Genomic DNA, 16,649 nt, shown 5'->3' with positions numbered 1-16,649 from the left:
TACACATTAAAAATGGTTAATAAATAGACTTATTCATACTGTACTTGATATGCAGTTATAACAACATGAATATAAAGGGCATAATTGATTAATAAATAGTTATTCAAAGTACTGAGAAATAATATGACTGACGTAAGAGTAAATAAGTAGTTTGCTGAAAAACTATTCAAGTAATTACTTTACAAATTACTTTTATGAAAATTATACATAACCCCAATTCTGAAAAAGTTGGGACAGTATGCAAAATGCAAATAAAAACAAAAAGGAGGGATTTGTAAATTAAATTCACCCTTTGCTATATTGAAAGCTCCACAACTAAATATTATATTGTGTTTTACAATATTTATTTTGAAAATGTACAGTAATTTCAAATCAGATGATTGCAACACACTCCAAAAAAAGTTGAAACGGGCAATTTAACTGAAAACAATTGGACGGGTTGAAATAACAAGGCAATATGAAACAGGAGATGTTAAACAGGTGAGGCAATCATATCATAGGATATAAGGAGCTTCCAAAAACAGCCTAGTCCTTCAAGAGCAAGGATCAATCGACACTTGTCAATTTGCCAACAGATGCTTCATCAAATAATCCAGCAATTTGAGAACAATGTTCCCCTAAAAACAAATTGGTTGGAATTTCGGCATTTCACCCTCAACAGTGCACAATATAGTTAAAAGTTTTAAGGAATCTGGTCAAATCTCGGTGCGTAAAGGGCAAGACGAAAACCACTTCTGAATGCACGTGATCTATGATCCCTTCAGACGTCACTGTCTTTAATACGTCATTCATCTGTAATGGATATCATGAACATGGGCTTGGGATTACTTTAGTAACCTTTCTTAATCAACACCACTCACCGCTGCATCCACAGATGCAAGTTAAGACTTTACTATGTAAAGGAGTAGCACTACATCAACACTGTCCAGAAGCGTTGCCGACTTCTCTGGCTCGGTGTCATCTTAGATGGAGAGTAGAACAGTGGAACTGTGATTCTGAAGAGTCTCACATTTCAAAAAGTTTTTGAAAAACACAGCTGTAGTGTTCTCCAGGCCAAAGAGGACAAGGGCCATCCAAGCTGTTATCAGCATCATGTGTAAAAGCCAGTGTCTGTATGTGCCAGGGGTGTGTCAGTGCCAATGGGATGAGTAACTCGCACATCTGTGAGAACACCATTTTGGAGCAACGTATACTGCCATGAAGCACCGTCTTTTCCAGTGACGTCCCTGCATATTCCAGCAGGACAACTTCAAATCACATACTGCCTGGATTACAAGTGCATGTCTGTGTAAACAGAGAGTGCGGGTGCTAGATTAGCCTGCCTGCAGTCCTGACCTGTCTCCAATTGTGAATGTGTGACACATTATGAAGCATACCATATGGCAACGAAGGCCCTGTACAATTGTGCAGATAAAGACCTACATAATGGATGAATGGGGGAAAATTCCACTTTCTAAACTTACAAATTGTTTCTTAAATGGCACAGTTGGATTGGTTTCACGCTGAAGAACTGTTTAAAAGTTATTTTTTTTCTCTCGTAAATGTAAACTAGTGTAAATGCCAACACCATCATATATGTTGAAAGGATTTGATGCCTGTCAGCCAAAACATGAGCTCATTGACGTTAAATGAGTCTGCTTTTTTATTCCATCAGTTACTCCTGGTCGGAGTCTGCTGTAAATATTTTGTTTATACGTAGGATTACGTCCTACCTAAGTTTAATGGTGTAACTCTCAAATAATTAGCAGTGCATAAATTGTGACTTAGTGCCCATTTATACCACAACTAGGCTAAGTTTTAACTTATGCACAGCTAGTGTAACTGGCCCCAGATCCTCAGAGAGTGCAGAGAGTTGGCATCAGACTGATGATATGGAGATGGTTGTAGTGACGTGATCTTTTGTTTAATTTGTTGTGTCAAAAGACCTCACTCAGTTTGTCAGACCAGTGGAAACAAAAATATTATGAGTCTGCCCCAGTGCTAAAAATGTTTGACAGCTTTTGATTGGTCATTTGTTTTTATTCATTTTAACTTGAAATACGCGCTTCCAATCCCACACATTGTATACACCTGCACTCGTCCCTATCACCTGTCATTGTTTACACCTGCACTCGCCCCTATAAATACACTATCCTTCCGTTTGTATCTGGTTGGTTATTGTATTTAGTTCCCCGTATCTTTGCCCCGCTAGTCTCGTCTAGTTTTGCCCCCCCGCTAGTCTCGTCTAGTTTTGACCTCCCTACTATTCTTCCTCTTAGCTTGCCAGCTCCCCTAGTTCCCCTGTCTTTGCTCCCACTTGTTATACAACCTGTTTACCCCGGCTTTGACCCTCGCTCCCCTCGACTACTCTCCCGGATTTGCCCCCTTTACTCTCCTTGATTCCCCGGCTTTCGACTCTACGCTTTCCCTGACCATTCTTCACTGGATTTGCCCTGTTTTTGTACTGTTGCCTGCTCTTATACTAATAAAAGCAGTTTTTCTCCGACATTGTGACTGCCTCATCTTGTGTGATTGTGTGCGGGTTACAGAATAACCAACCTAACCGAAGGCAGTCACAATGCACCCCACGGATTCGCGCAGCTCACTAGAGCGGATTTTCGTGGCGTGTTCCGAGCGCGGATTTGCGGCTGGGAGAGATTACCACGCATTCACGGCCCAGGGACAGCAGGTAAGCACTTTGTTTGACTTTTGTCACCCTGTTCTGCCTGTGTCTGTCCCTGAGCCCGTTTATACTCCCAGCGCATTTCTGAGCGCCGTGAGCCTTCAACCCCCTGAGAGGTTTGACGGCTCTTTTGACGCTAACCTAGGGTTTTTTATGCGAGGCAGCGGTTGTGTAACTCATAACCCCGCCCTCGACATCATGGACCCAGCGGCCCAACTCATGGTTTTGCGTCAAGGGAGCCAAACCTTGGAGGCTTATGTTACTGATTTTTGTGCCCTGGCCAACCAGGTGAATTTTGATGAGGTGGTTCTGAAAGACATTTTTCAAGATGGACTGAATGAGCCAGCCTCATCATACATGCCTGGTGGTCGCTGCTCTCTCAACCTGGCTCAGTTTATTGACCTCGCCCTGCTGTGCGTTGGTTCCTCGTTTACTGTGGGGGAGGCAGATACTGAACCAGCGCTCTACACCACGGCCCCCGTCTCGAGGCCTACCACGGCCCCCATCTTGAAGCCTACTACGGCCCCCGTCTTGAAGCCTACTACAGCCCCCGTCTTGAAGCCTACTACGGCCCCCGTCTTGAAGCCTTACCCGGCCCCCGTCTTGAAGCCTTACCCGGCCCCCGTCTTGAAGCCTTACATGGCCCCCGTCTTGAAGCCTTACACGGCCCTAGTCCCGAAGCCGTACACAGCCCCAATCCCGAGGCCTGTCACGGCCCCAGCCTCGAAGCCTGGCACGGCCAGCGAGTCAACGCCCATGCCTGTCAGGGCCCCAGCCTCGAAGCCTGCCACGGCCAGGGAGTCAACGCCCATGCCTGCCACGGCCAACGAGCCAGCGCCCACGGCCAACGAGCCAGCGCCCATGCCCGCCACGGCCAACGAGCCAGCACCCCTGCCTGCCACGGCCAACGAGCCAACGCCCCTGCCTGCCACGGTCAGCGAGCCAGCGCCCATGTCTGCCACGGTCAGCGAGCCAGCGCCTGTAGCCTCGACCGTCCCCATGGCCACATCCCCTGTTGGCCGAAGACGTAAGAGAAGGAAGAGGGCCCCTTCTCCCCAGTCTCGTCTTGTGCTCAAGACCGCAGAGGTTCCCTCAGAGTCTTCCATGGCTCTACCGACCTCTGCTCCGCCCTCAGAGTCTTCCACGGCTCTGCCGGGTTCTGCTCCACCCTCAGAGTCTTCCACGGCTCTGCCGGGTTCTGCTCTGCCCTCAGAGTCTTCCACGGCTCTGCCGGGTTCTGCTCCGCCCTCAGAGTCTTCCACGGCTCTGCCGGGTTCTGCTCCGCCCTCAGAGTCTTCCACGGCTCTGCCGACCTCTGCTCCGCCCTCAGAGTCTTCCACGGCTCGGTCAGCCTCTGCTCGCCCCTCAGAGCCCTCCCGGGCTCCGCCTCACGAGTCTCTCAGGGCTCCTCCTCTCGAGCCTCCCAGGGCTCCTCCTCTCGAGCCTCCCAGGGCCCCTCCTCTCGAGCCTCCCAGGGCTCCTCCTCTCGAGCCTCCAAGGGCCCCTCCTCACGAGCCTCCTACGGCTCCACCACCCGAGCCTCCTACGGCTCTGCTCCCTAAGACTCCAGAGCCTTCTAGAGATTCGCCTCCCGAGCCTCCTGCGGCTCCGCCTCCCAAGCCACCTACGGCGCCACCTCCCCCAGCTCTGCCTCCAGAGCCTACCAGGGCTTCACTCCTGGAGCCTTCTACGGCGCCACCTCCCACGGCGTCACCTCCCTCGGCTCTGCCTCCAGAGCCTTCCAGGGCTTCACCTCTGGAGCCTCCTACAGCACCACCTCCATGGGCTCCACTTCCTGAGCCTTCCAGGCCTTCGCCCCTAAAGCCCCCCTTGGCTCCACCTCCAGAGCCTTCCAGGCCTTCGCCCCTAAAGCCCCCCTTGGCTCCACCTCCAGAGCCTTCCAGGCCTTCGCCCCTAAAGCCTCCTTCGGCTCCACCTCCAGAGCCTTCCAGGCCTTAGCCCCTAAAGCCTCCTTGGCTCCACCTCCAGAGCCTTCCAGGCCTTCCCTAAAGCCCCCTTCGGCTCCAACTCCAGAGCCTTCCAGGCCTTCGCCCCTAAAGCCTCCATCGGCTCCACCTCCGGAGCCTTCCAGGACCCCACCTCCAGAGCCACCTACGGTGCCACCTCTGATGGCTCCCCCTTTCACGGCTCAGCCCGGACTTCCTGACCCTCTACCTGTCCTGTGGCCTCTTCCCTGGCCTCCGGACCCTATTCCTGTCCGGTGTTCACCTTCCAGACCCCCGGACCCAGTCCCTGTTCTCCAGTCGCCTTCCAGACCCCCTGACCCAGTCTCTGCCCTAAGGCTGCCCCTAGATCTCACGACCACCCGCCTGTCCGCTATGTTCCCCTTGACCTTGCCTTGAACTGCCCATTTGACCCCCATGGACTGTTTCATTTCCCTTTGTGCCTTCTGTCCCCCTTGGACTGCCCTCATTTTGTTGGTGTGTTTCTGTTCCCTCGAGCTCACATGCTCGTTCTGCCCCCGCGAGCTCACACGCTCGTTCTGCCCCCGCGAGCTCACAGGCTCGTTCTGCCCCCCCGCGAGCTCACACGCTCGTTCTGTTCCCTCGCGCTCCACGCAACCCAGCGTGGCCGTCAGGAGCCGTCCTATTCAGAGGGGGGAGTACTGTCACAAACCCCGCTCCTCTGCCCCATCTCCGCTTGCGCGAGCACGCACACATGCACTCCGCGAGCGTGCTCGCTTCCCACTCCCTCGCTCCGCCTCCTTGAGCTCGTACGCTCTTTTTCCTCCCTCGGGCTTCCACGCCCGGTTTTGCTATTACGAGCTCTCGCTCGTAAACTATCTCCCCCCTCTGACTCATGCTCGCTTCTCACGCGCTTCAGCCAGAACATTATGACCACCTGCACTCACGCGCTTCCAATCCCCACACATTGTATACACCTGCACTCGTCCCTATCACCTGTCATTGTTTACACCTGCACTCGCCCCTATAAATACACTATCCTTCCGTTTGTATCTGGTTGGTTATTGTATTTAGTTTCCCGTATCTTTGCCCCGCTAGTCTCGTCTAGTTTTGACCTCCCTACTATTCTTCCTCTTAGCTTGCCAGCTCCCCTAGTTCCCCTGTCTTTGCTCCCACTTGTTATACATCCTGTTTACCCCGGCTTTGACCCTCGCTCCCCTCGACTACTCTCCCGGATTTGCCCCCTTTACTCTCCTTGATTCCCCGGCTTTCGACACTACGCTTTCCCTGACCATTCTTCACTGGATTTGCCCTGTTTTTGTACTGTTGCCTGCTCTTATACTAATAAAAGCAGTTTTTCTCCGACATTGTGACTGCCTCATCTTGTGTGTTTGTGTGCGGGTTACATTTATATATTTATTTTACTTTCTTAGTGATATAGTATATGAACTATTCAATTTGCATATCCATTCAACTTTCTTCTGGTTATATAACAAAAAAATGTTTAAAAACTAACAAAAAAACTGAAAAGTAATAATAAAAAGTAAAATAAACGTAACGTTCATTCATTCGATCTTTAGTCAAATTGCTGACTTTGTGATGTTGCTGTAACTTTGTCATTGTTTTCAGTTATTTTTTGCTAAATTAATTATTGGTGTATGTATTTTGTATGTAATTTACACATTGTATTTGAATTATTAGTCATTAATGAATCACTTTTTAAACCCTTGACAAAGTGAAGATTAATGTATATTGTAGCTTAACCCTGCAATTTATTCATCAACCCCCTGCAATCCAGTTTAACCAAAGTACTCTGTGTCTTGAGTATTTAAATTAAATCATTGTAATTCCTTCAGTGCAAACATCCCTCCCATACATTCTAAATTCGGCTCATTATAAATGTAATTTTTTTCCACGCTATTTGCCAGGTGAAATTAATGTTAAGCTTTCCACCCACAACAGTAGTGCATACTAACACACTTCAACTACAGCACACACACCTGGCTTTTGTGGTATAGAATCCCCTGTCTAAATCATCATGCTGTTAGGTAGCCTATGCTCTCCACTGTGATGTTTGGATTGGACAGACATCAGTGTGCAGTGAACAAATCATGGCTTAGATAAACAAAATACATCTGTGTGGAGACTTGCCCTGCTCTCTTTGGCAGGGTCACACTTGACTTCAGCAAGGCAGGGCTGTTTTCCATGAGAGTAGTAAGTGACAACATCTGCTATTTCTTTTCAAGGAGAAAATAAAAACAAACCTTGATGCATTGTAGGCTCTTGCAATATGAATAAACAGAACCAAAGGGCTCAGAGTTTCCTCCGCAGCTGAGTTAATGTCAGTAAGCGTTATGATGTTTCTGAAAGGAGACATCACTGTCATCTCTAAGCTTCATTTAATACATGACATACAAATGTTCAGCAAATCTTTGAAATTAATTTGGTGGCATTGCAGGAAACCACCCATAGTGAGCAAAAGAGACCCATGATGGGCTTGAGTTGATCATGGTATGCTGAATTGCAACAATGCTTCAATGAGTAAATGTGATGTTCAGCCAACTGTGTTCAGCCAAGGCACACCAGGGAAATATATATGATAACTTCTCACCATTACTGTAATTACATCAGTTCTCTTTTAGATACCCCACAGGTTGCTCTGTATCATCATGTGTTTATCAGAGCTGTTTATCTGCTTAGGAGGGGTCATTTACACAGGAGGCATCCTTGTGCTAAATGGATCTCCTACCGTTGTGATGCCTCTCAATGCATCTAAGATCTTTAAGATGCTTTTAAGTAAAACTGTTAACCCTTAAATGCATACATCAGGCCTTTAGTGACACAGGACCTTATTCCACCCAGTTTTCCTCATCCAGAGGCTCCAAGATGGTAATAGGGTCTGGCAGCCATGGAGGGGAATCCAGAAAAGCGGGGGGTCCAGTAAGTGGGTGGAGGACAGAGAGGTGGGTTCAGGAAGGGGGCAGGTTCCGGAGGGTGGAGAGGAGGCTCCAGGAAAGGGGAAGGGGTCTGGTGGCCAGAGAGAAGGCTCTAGGAAGGAGGCAAATCTGGCTGCTGGAGAAGAGGCTCCAGAAAGGGGAAGGGGTCTGGCAGCCAGAGAGAAGGCTCTAGGGAGGAGCCAGTGTCTGGTTGCTGGAGAGGAGGTTCCAGAAAGGGGGTGGGGTCTGCCGGTCAGGGAAGAGGCTCCAGGAAGGAGACAGGCCATTGAAGAACAGGGTAGAGGTCAGACAGCCTCAGGACAGGGATGAAGTTTAGGCAGCTCCAGGACAGGGATGAAGTCAGGGTTGACTGCGGCTTCAGGGGAGAGGTCAGACTTGGTGGTGGCCACTTGGGAATGGACACAGTCAGATTGGGCGGTAGACACCTCCTGGCGAGGCCAGATGCAGGCTCAGCAGAAGCCTCCTGATGGGGGTCAGACGCATGCTCAGCGGACACCTCCTGGTAGGTGTCAGACCCAGGCTCGGCCACCTCCTGAAATCCAATAGATTACATAACTGACCACAATTCTTGTCATGTAATTTGTAATCAGTACCAGTTTACAATTCAGAAGTAATCTACCCAGGACTGTGTGCAGTCAGCAGGTCATTGTCACAAAATAAACCCCTGAGTAGTACCCCGACACAAAGCCTTTCACCCTACAGATCAACATCTGTTGTATTGAAATCAGTGAACATCCTACAGTATGTTCGGCTCATTTTACCTATTTAAGAATTGACCGTTTAAGAGTTAAAAACAGTGAAAACTAGACTTAATTAACATTGACCAAATGAATATGTTCAAAAAGGATTTTAGGATTATTTGTTTTTTAGGATTTTATAATATTTATAAGAGATTATAAACATTATTGTTACTTTTACTTGATCAAAATCATCAAAGATTTTACCTAAAAAAGACATTATTATAATATTAAGGAAAAATATTAAGGCAGTCATTTTATGTGACCTTTTTTCAAGGTCTTTACTTCCAGAAGTACAGAAACTTTCACTGGAGTGAATTCAGTTTGAAGCACTGAAGGGACAGTGGCGTTTTGGCCACAGGGAAATGTGAGGGAGGGATCGTTCTACCCTAATAAGGGGGACACCCCCATGGAAGGGCAGGGTCGTCCCGGACAGAGGTATGAATCCTAACCACCCAGATTTAACTTAAGTCTCCCTCCAGGTTGTTTGACAGATGGGCTCCTGAGACAAATGGTGCGAGCCCCTTAGGAGAAGATTCAGCAGCCGCTCAAGCAGGCAAGTCCAGCCACAGCCGAACAGGAAGGGCCCTTGCTGTGTTTGACAGGGGGAAATACAAAAATACAAATTAACGTGAATGGCTCATGCTGCGTTCGGACAGGGAATCACTTACCGACAGGCATGATTGTGTTGGAGGGGTCTGCAACGCCCTACCACGGTCACCCGAATGGAGTCAACTTGCCCCCCCCCAGACGCAATGTGGGGGCCGTCACTGCATTCGAATGGAGAACCCCCTGCTGCACTTCGGAAGGGAGAGCCCTTGAATATTGAGTCCAACAATATGAGATTGGGGGGCTCCCGGGCTGGCTGGAGAGGCCCCTGCAGTGCCTAAATGGTGGGGCTGACCTGGTGATCTGACAAGGATAAGGCATGCGTCCCCCTGACCCTGATCGTGAATAATTTGTGATTAGCTAATTTATTTTGAGTTTGTTGAGCGTTTTTGATGTGCAGGCAGTTGATATGAATGTAGCTAAGGTAAGCGTTGGATGACCAACGGCCTAGTGAATGAAATTTGATGCTTGAGCAGGCCTTATTGGCTGCGGTGGTTGCAGCGCTGATGAGGAAGGAATGGCTTGAATATAGTTTTTCTGAGGTGCCAGATTTAAGATTGTTTTTGGAACGAAAATCGGGAAACTGCTTGGTTTTTCTCGTTTACAAAGAGTGGGTCGAGAGGTTTTTTGGATTGTGAACCTCTGTAGTGGAGGTAAAGTGCTAGTAACTGAAGGGCTGGATGGGAGTGGGCAGGTTGAAAATGAAAATTGGATGCCTTCTTTTGGTCTGATCTGTTTAACTCTGTTTGATATGGTGTCTGATTGTCTCATAGTCTATGATGTGGAGGTCCGAAATGGTGGGATGGATTCTTATGTCAAATTTTTCCATGGTAGTGAGTTCTGAACATTGTGGGAAGCCAAAGAAGGTGTGGATGAACATTGCATCTAGTGTTTTATAGGATGGAGATGTGTAGCTCTGGAGGAGTGTATTTGGACATTAGATGTTGAAATACACACCTCCACAGCTACATATGGTGAGGGGTAGCCCAGTAACGTTCTGGTGGGTTGGGATTGTGAATGCCTTTGATGAGGAGTGAGATCTGGGAATGGCTTTTTGTGGGGGGAATTTTTTCCCAAAATAATTTTTTGAATCCACAGGTGTGGACCTGCACGGCATTCGATGGTAGGATGAATGGGATCCTCGAGTGTGGACTCACATGCCGTTTAACAGGAAGAGCCCATTTTTTTGTGTGGAAAGTTTGGAAATGCTGCCAAAAAGCAAGAACTCTGCTGTATGAATGGGTTGAGCCCGGCATTCAATGTGAGGGCGTATGGTAGGCTATGTTTGAATTAAATTGATTGATGCTGAGATGCAGGCTTATGGTGAACTGTTTAGGGAAGACCTGAAACAGCCTGATTGTTATCAGTTGCTAGGTGGGTGATGATTCGTTTGGTATGACTGGCATAATATGGGTTACGCAGTCATGGAGGCAGAGACACATAATATCAAATATGTGGCGCGGTTGTGGCACATGAACAGTTGCGGCATCTGGACAGCGTGTTAGTGCTGTTTGCCGTATAGTGGAAGGTTATCGCATGGCCCTAAAGATGCCACGGTTGCAGCGGTTGAATAGTGTATTAGCACTGTTGCAGTGCGGTTGGAGGTTGGGTCGCATGGCCTGAAAGATCCCGCAGTTGCAGTGCTTGGACCGCACATTGCACTGTTTGCTGTGTAGGGGGAGGTTTAGTCGAACGGCCCGAAAGACGCAGCAGTTGTGGCACCTGGACAGCACATTTGTACCTGGATGGGAGACCTCCTGAGAAAACTAAGGTTGCTGCTGGAAGAGATATTAGGGAGTCCAATAGGGCGTGCTAACATTGCTCACCCTGTGGACTATGTAGGTCCTAATCATCAAGGTGGATGCTGCACACATACACGCACACACACACACGCACACACACACACACACACACACAATTAGTTATATGTGGTTGTTCAACTGCACAATGTTGATTTGTTAATGCAGACAAAGTATTTGCTGTACAATAATATCTGTTCTTTTTTTTTAAATATTTGTATGGTTGTAATTTTGAAAAATTTAAATCATGATTGTTTTTTCTTTCAGACTGTAAGGGGGTTAATATGGGCAAGGAGGAGGTGAGAGCTGGCTTGTCAATATAAATAATAATTTAATTAAACTCAAAACAAAAGCACAAACATAAACACACACACGATGGACATGCCCGTAATTCTCTCTCTCTCGCACAATCCTCCGCAGTCTGCCTTTATCCCTCTCGGAGGCTTGATTAGCCTGATAAGGGACCGGGTGTGTATGATCACGACCCGGCCCCACCCTCCGCCCTGCCACACAGACTAATAACATTTGTAAGTAAAATGAGTATCATCTTATTTTAAGTACTGTTAATTCAGTAAAGCAAAAAATGTACTTATCTATTGTACATGTGTAGTACTACAACTCACAAATAGGCGGCGCTCTTTCCAGTTAAAATGCTACTATATAAGCCTTTATTCAGTGTGGAAACATTTAGGTCAACCTATGCCATAATTTATACATAAGTGTGCTGAAAATTTACTGAAAATCTATTGAACTCAATATGGGTCATTTTTGACCCGAACATCACAGGTGCCATTATTTTTAAACATAACAGAAAGGTTAAAAATATCTCCTTTGGTGATTCACAGAAGAAAGAAAGTTATGGGCTTGGAATGACATTGTCTGAGTAAAAAATGACAAAATCTTCATTTTAGGGTAGAAATATTACATAACATGCTTTCGGTGTGAATGGCCACTTCAGCCCATTCACATTGCCAGTGTTTTAAACTCACACAAAAGTGACAAGGGCTACATATGAAAGGACCCCCTCCTCTACGGCCAACTCAATTGGGGTGATACCTTAAGGAGAGTCTGACAGAAACATCAAAAAGTGACCAGAAGGCTTTCAAAAAATGAGAGGCAAACTGTGGTCCTCTATAAACAATAGATGGCATCCCATGAATCATCATTACATGCTGCAGAACCAAATTGGCAGTCTCCTTAGCAGAATGTAATTTTGGGAGTGCAACAAAATTTGTTGCCTTGGAGAACCAATCTACTATCACCATGATGACACTGCTGCCAGGTGAGGAGGGTAAACTTGTTCCAAAGACAAGACTTGTTCTCTTAGCTTAGCAGAGACCACATGGATCCTCCTGAATTACAAAGAACAAAACAATGCCAATTCTGACTCTTTATTCTGGACGATAATTAGTCATGAGATCCTCATTATTCTGCAAACAGTAGCTAAAAAGGAATCCATGAATGCTGTACTTTGATGAGTTAACAGTAAAATGTACAGAATGTATTTAAACCGACAATGTACACAATATCTAGCCTTGCTAGATAATTCTGAAAATGACTCTATGACCTGTGATCACTTGTATAACTGACAAATTCATGATTACAGCAGATGTACCTTCTAAAATATGGGTATTGATTGTTAATCATTTATAAGGTTTTAGACAAATGGATGATTATAATCTTTAATCGTGCATACATGTATAATATTAATGAAAGAATGTCTTATTTAGTATGTAAATGTTTGCTTGTTTACGTAGAGAATGCTGATGACATTGAATGTCATGTCTCTTACACCGTTTTCAAGACATAACATGAAAGTCCCAAGAATCCTCCAAAAAAAGGGTTGTAAATAAATTCTGAAAAGTCACTACTGATTGGCTCAGGACACATTTGGGGTGCAGCCAATTTCAGTTCAAAACTTCCCTACTAAGGAAAAACTCTCTTCTGGACTCCTCTCTTCAGTTCTCTTGCTGCTTTCAGATCCTCCATGCCATGTAGAGTCCAATGAAAACTCAGGACACAAAAGTCCCGTGGAAGCCTCTCAGTCTCTGCTCTACGGTTCACACACCCAATGTGAGTCGCAAGTCTTCCTTACAGAAAGCCTAGCTTCAAAGCTCACTTGATCAGCCACGATCATAATAGAGTTCAAGACATCAACAGAACAAACTTTCTTCAAACTCCTAAGAACCAAGCAACACAAGAAACACAACGCAAGGAAATGCAACGACTACATCAAGTACTACATCTCCAGACTTTTGCTCAAAGTGCTGGTGTATTAGTTGAATACTTTGGGTAATCCGATTGCAAAGGAGGATAAATGGTTCTTGGTGTCAACAGACTCACATTCCTCCCTCGTTCTCTCAGGCTGTGGAGCCCCGGCATGATGTATACCCCGCCCCCCTTTCTCTGGAAAGGGCCGTGCCTGCCACGCTGTCTGCCATCAGGTCATCCCCATCTACCTGGATGAGGGAGGGGACAAGGGGAGGGAAACAAAAAAAAAGTGTGGCACCTACATGGCCTAACGGCGATCATGCCAAACTAACAAAACATTTTAAAAAGAGGGAAAGGCCAACATGGAGCAGCAGTGGAAGAGTGAGAGGAGAGAGAGAGAAAAAACACTTACTCGCCGGTTTTCCGATATGCCATGTTGCGTACAGCTTGCTCACTGGGGTTATTAATACAATTATTATTTAATTACTTATTTTTAAACACGATTAACAATCATATTTTATCTAATTACACAATGATGATTCATCGACATTATAGACATTACAGTTTTATCTTCTGTTAATGCTGATCTTCTGCAAAGCTGCTTTAAAACGATGTGTGTTGTGAAAGGCGCTATACAAATAAAATTGACTTGACATGACTTGATGGCATTCTCCATCCCCTGTTGTCTAAATCGCTCCAAACCGGTGTCATTTGTTTGTGCTCGATTTTTGCCGTTAAAATGAACACTTTATCTATTTCCATTCCTTAGAAATAACAAATATGATTCGGGATTCAGTACTTTTTATACAGATATTATAATTCTATAGTCATTGAGTTTAATAGATTTATAGGGATAATTGCATATTTTTAAGAACATTTCATATGTGTTGTGATGTCATAATATCAAATGGTTAAATTGTTTAATTGATTTATAGGGCTAATAAAATTTATATGAAAATAAAATCTTTTTAAAAAATTCAGCTTTGCACTAGGCAAAGAAAACCCATTCATGCATGACACCATGTTTGGCTTGAAAATGTGCTTTGTACAGATAGTTTAATGGGTATTGTCACGAATGTCAAATATAAAACTAACTTTACCGCACTCACAAATACAGGGCATATGGGATTTGGATTTGAAGCTTGAAGTTACTGCCAATGATCAAACTGTCAATATATATATATATATATATATATATATATATATAAAAGAAACCTGCACTGAGCGAGTACAAACGAGTCAGAAAATGAGTGCATTGGACGAGATGAGGTAAATGTATGATTGACGTCACAGATCTGGGTGATAATTTTGTTATTTCTATGTAAGGGAATTATTTAGATTGTTTGTTTCAACAGCACAATCCGGCACAAATCGAGCACAATCGAATGATTGTGTGAACAATCGTTTGGAGTGATTCGGACGACATAGGGTGGAGAGTGACGTCACTGCCCCGAATTAAATCTGTTATTTCTAAAGAAGGGAAAAAGATACACTTCATTTTCATGGCAAAAACCAGCATAAATCAAGCACAAACAAATGACACCGGTCTGGAGCGATTCGGACGACATGGGGTGGAGAGTGACATCACTGCCCTGAATTAAATCTGTTATTTCTAAAGAAGGGGAAAAGATATACTGTTAATTATAATGGCACAAACCGGAACAAATCGAGTACATACGATTGAGGGGTTTGGAGCGATTCTGGGTGGAGAGTGACGTCACTGATCTTAAGAATCTTAAGAAAAAAACAATCACAGTTACTGGTTTTTTCAACAGCACAAATCGAGCACAAACAATTGATTGACACCAGTTTGGAGTGATTTGTACGACATGGGGTGGAAAGTGACATCACCGCTCCCTAAAACATTTTTGCTATATCTAAGGAAGGGAAATAGTTACAAACTTTGTTTTAATGGCACAAACCGAGCACAAACGATCAGCAATGGTTTGGATCGGTTTGAGCGAGAAACATTGCTTAATATCTGAAACCAAATCCAAATCAGCACAAACGTTAATTTTCGTTCAAACACAGAACAAACGAATGGAAGTTTTGGTGATTATTTAATTATATGGGGTGCCAACTTCACAGAGGTTTTCTTTTGTTATCTGTCATTTATTTCAAACATCAAAATTCTAGCATACAATTTCTCACACAGGGGTATATATATATATATATATTTTAAACTTAAATTGGTCAGATGATATTGATCTTCAAATCTAGTGATGTGCATATGTTTGTGTGATGGCTATGTTTAGGTGTAGAGTTTGGAAATATAAATAATTGTTAGCCTGATATGATGTAAGTCAATGAGAGATCACTAATATAATAAAACAGACCTGTATGTGGGTGTGTTTTCTGCATTATGTTATGGATGTTTTATCAGAATCAGAATTAGCTTTATTGCCAAGTATACTTACACATATAAGGAATTTTTCTTGGTGACAGAAGCTTCCAGTGCACAAACAATACAGCAACAAGACAGAGATAATAATACAAATATTTAATAATGTATGTATGTACAATATACAAATACAAATTTGTTATATACACAAGCAAGGAAATGTAAATGGCGTAAAAGAGGTGTAGTAAGTTGGATAAATATATATAGACTAAGCTGTGTATTGCACATTAATTATTACTCAAAGGGGCAGTTTTAACTGTTCATGGGATGGATAGCCTCAAAAAAAACTGTTCCTGTGCCTGACGGTTCTGGTGCTGTGATCTGTAGTGCCTGCCAGAAGGCAACAGTTCAAAAAGGTAGTGGGCTGGGTGAGTGGAGTCCATAGTGGTGTTTGCAGCCATTTTCGTCACTCTGGAAGTGTACAGTTCTTGAAGGGAGGGCATGGGGCAATCCGAACTGTCCTTTGTAATCTTCTTATATCCGATTTCGTAGCTGCACCAAACCAGATAGTTACTGAAGTGCAGAGGACAGACTCAATGACTACAAGGTAGAACTGAATCAGCAGCCCCTGTGGCAGGTTGAACTTCCTCTGCTGGTGAAGGATGTACAACATCTGCTGGGCCTTTTTCACAATGGAGTCAATGTGGGTCTTCCACTTCAGGTCCTGTGAGCTGGTAGTGCCCAGGAACCTAAATGACTTCACTGTTGCCACATTGCTGTTTAGAGTAGTGAGCGGGGTCAATGTTGGGGTGTTCCTCCCAATCATCTCCACCATTTTGAGCATGTTCAGCTACAGGTTGTTTTGACTTCACCAATGAGCCAGCCATTCAACATCCCATCTGTATACAGACTCATCGTATTCTTGGTTGAGGCAGATGACAGTAGTGTTGTCTGCAAACTTCAGGAGCTTGACAGATGGGCCCTTGGCGGTGCAGTCATTTGTATACAGGGAGAAGAGTAGTGGGTATAGAACACATCCCTGGGGGCACCAATGCTGATTGTACATGTGCTGGAAGTTAATTTCCCCTGTCTCACTGGCTGCTGCCTGTCCGCCAGAAAGCTGGTGATCCACTGACAGATAGACATGGGAACAGAGAGTTGTGGAATTTGGTCTGGTCATCCACAGAACTGTTTGCTCAATAAGCAAATTGAAGGGGATCTAGAAAGGGTCCATTGATGTCCTTCAGGTGGGCTAACACCAGTCTCTCAAATGATTTCATGGCCACAGATGTCAGAGCGATGGGTCTGTAGACATTAAGTCTTGTGATTTTGAGTTTCTTTGCGACAGGAATAATGATTGAGTGTTTGAAGCAGCATGGGACTTCACACTGCTCCAGTAATCTATTGA

The sequence above is a fragment of the Xyrauchen texanus genome, chromosome 41, assembly GCF_025860055.1.
Source record: "Xyrauchen texanus isolate HMW12.3.18 chromosome 41, RBS_HiC_50CHRs, whole genome shotgun sequence".
Taxonomy (NCBI): Eukaryota; Metazoa; Chordata; class Actinopteri; order Cypriniformes; family Catostomidae; genus Xyrauchen; species Xyrauchen texanus.
This window is presented reverse-complemented; position numbering follows the sequence as displayed.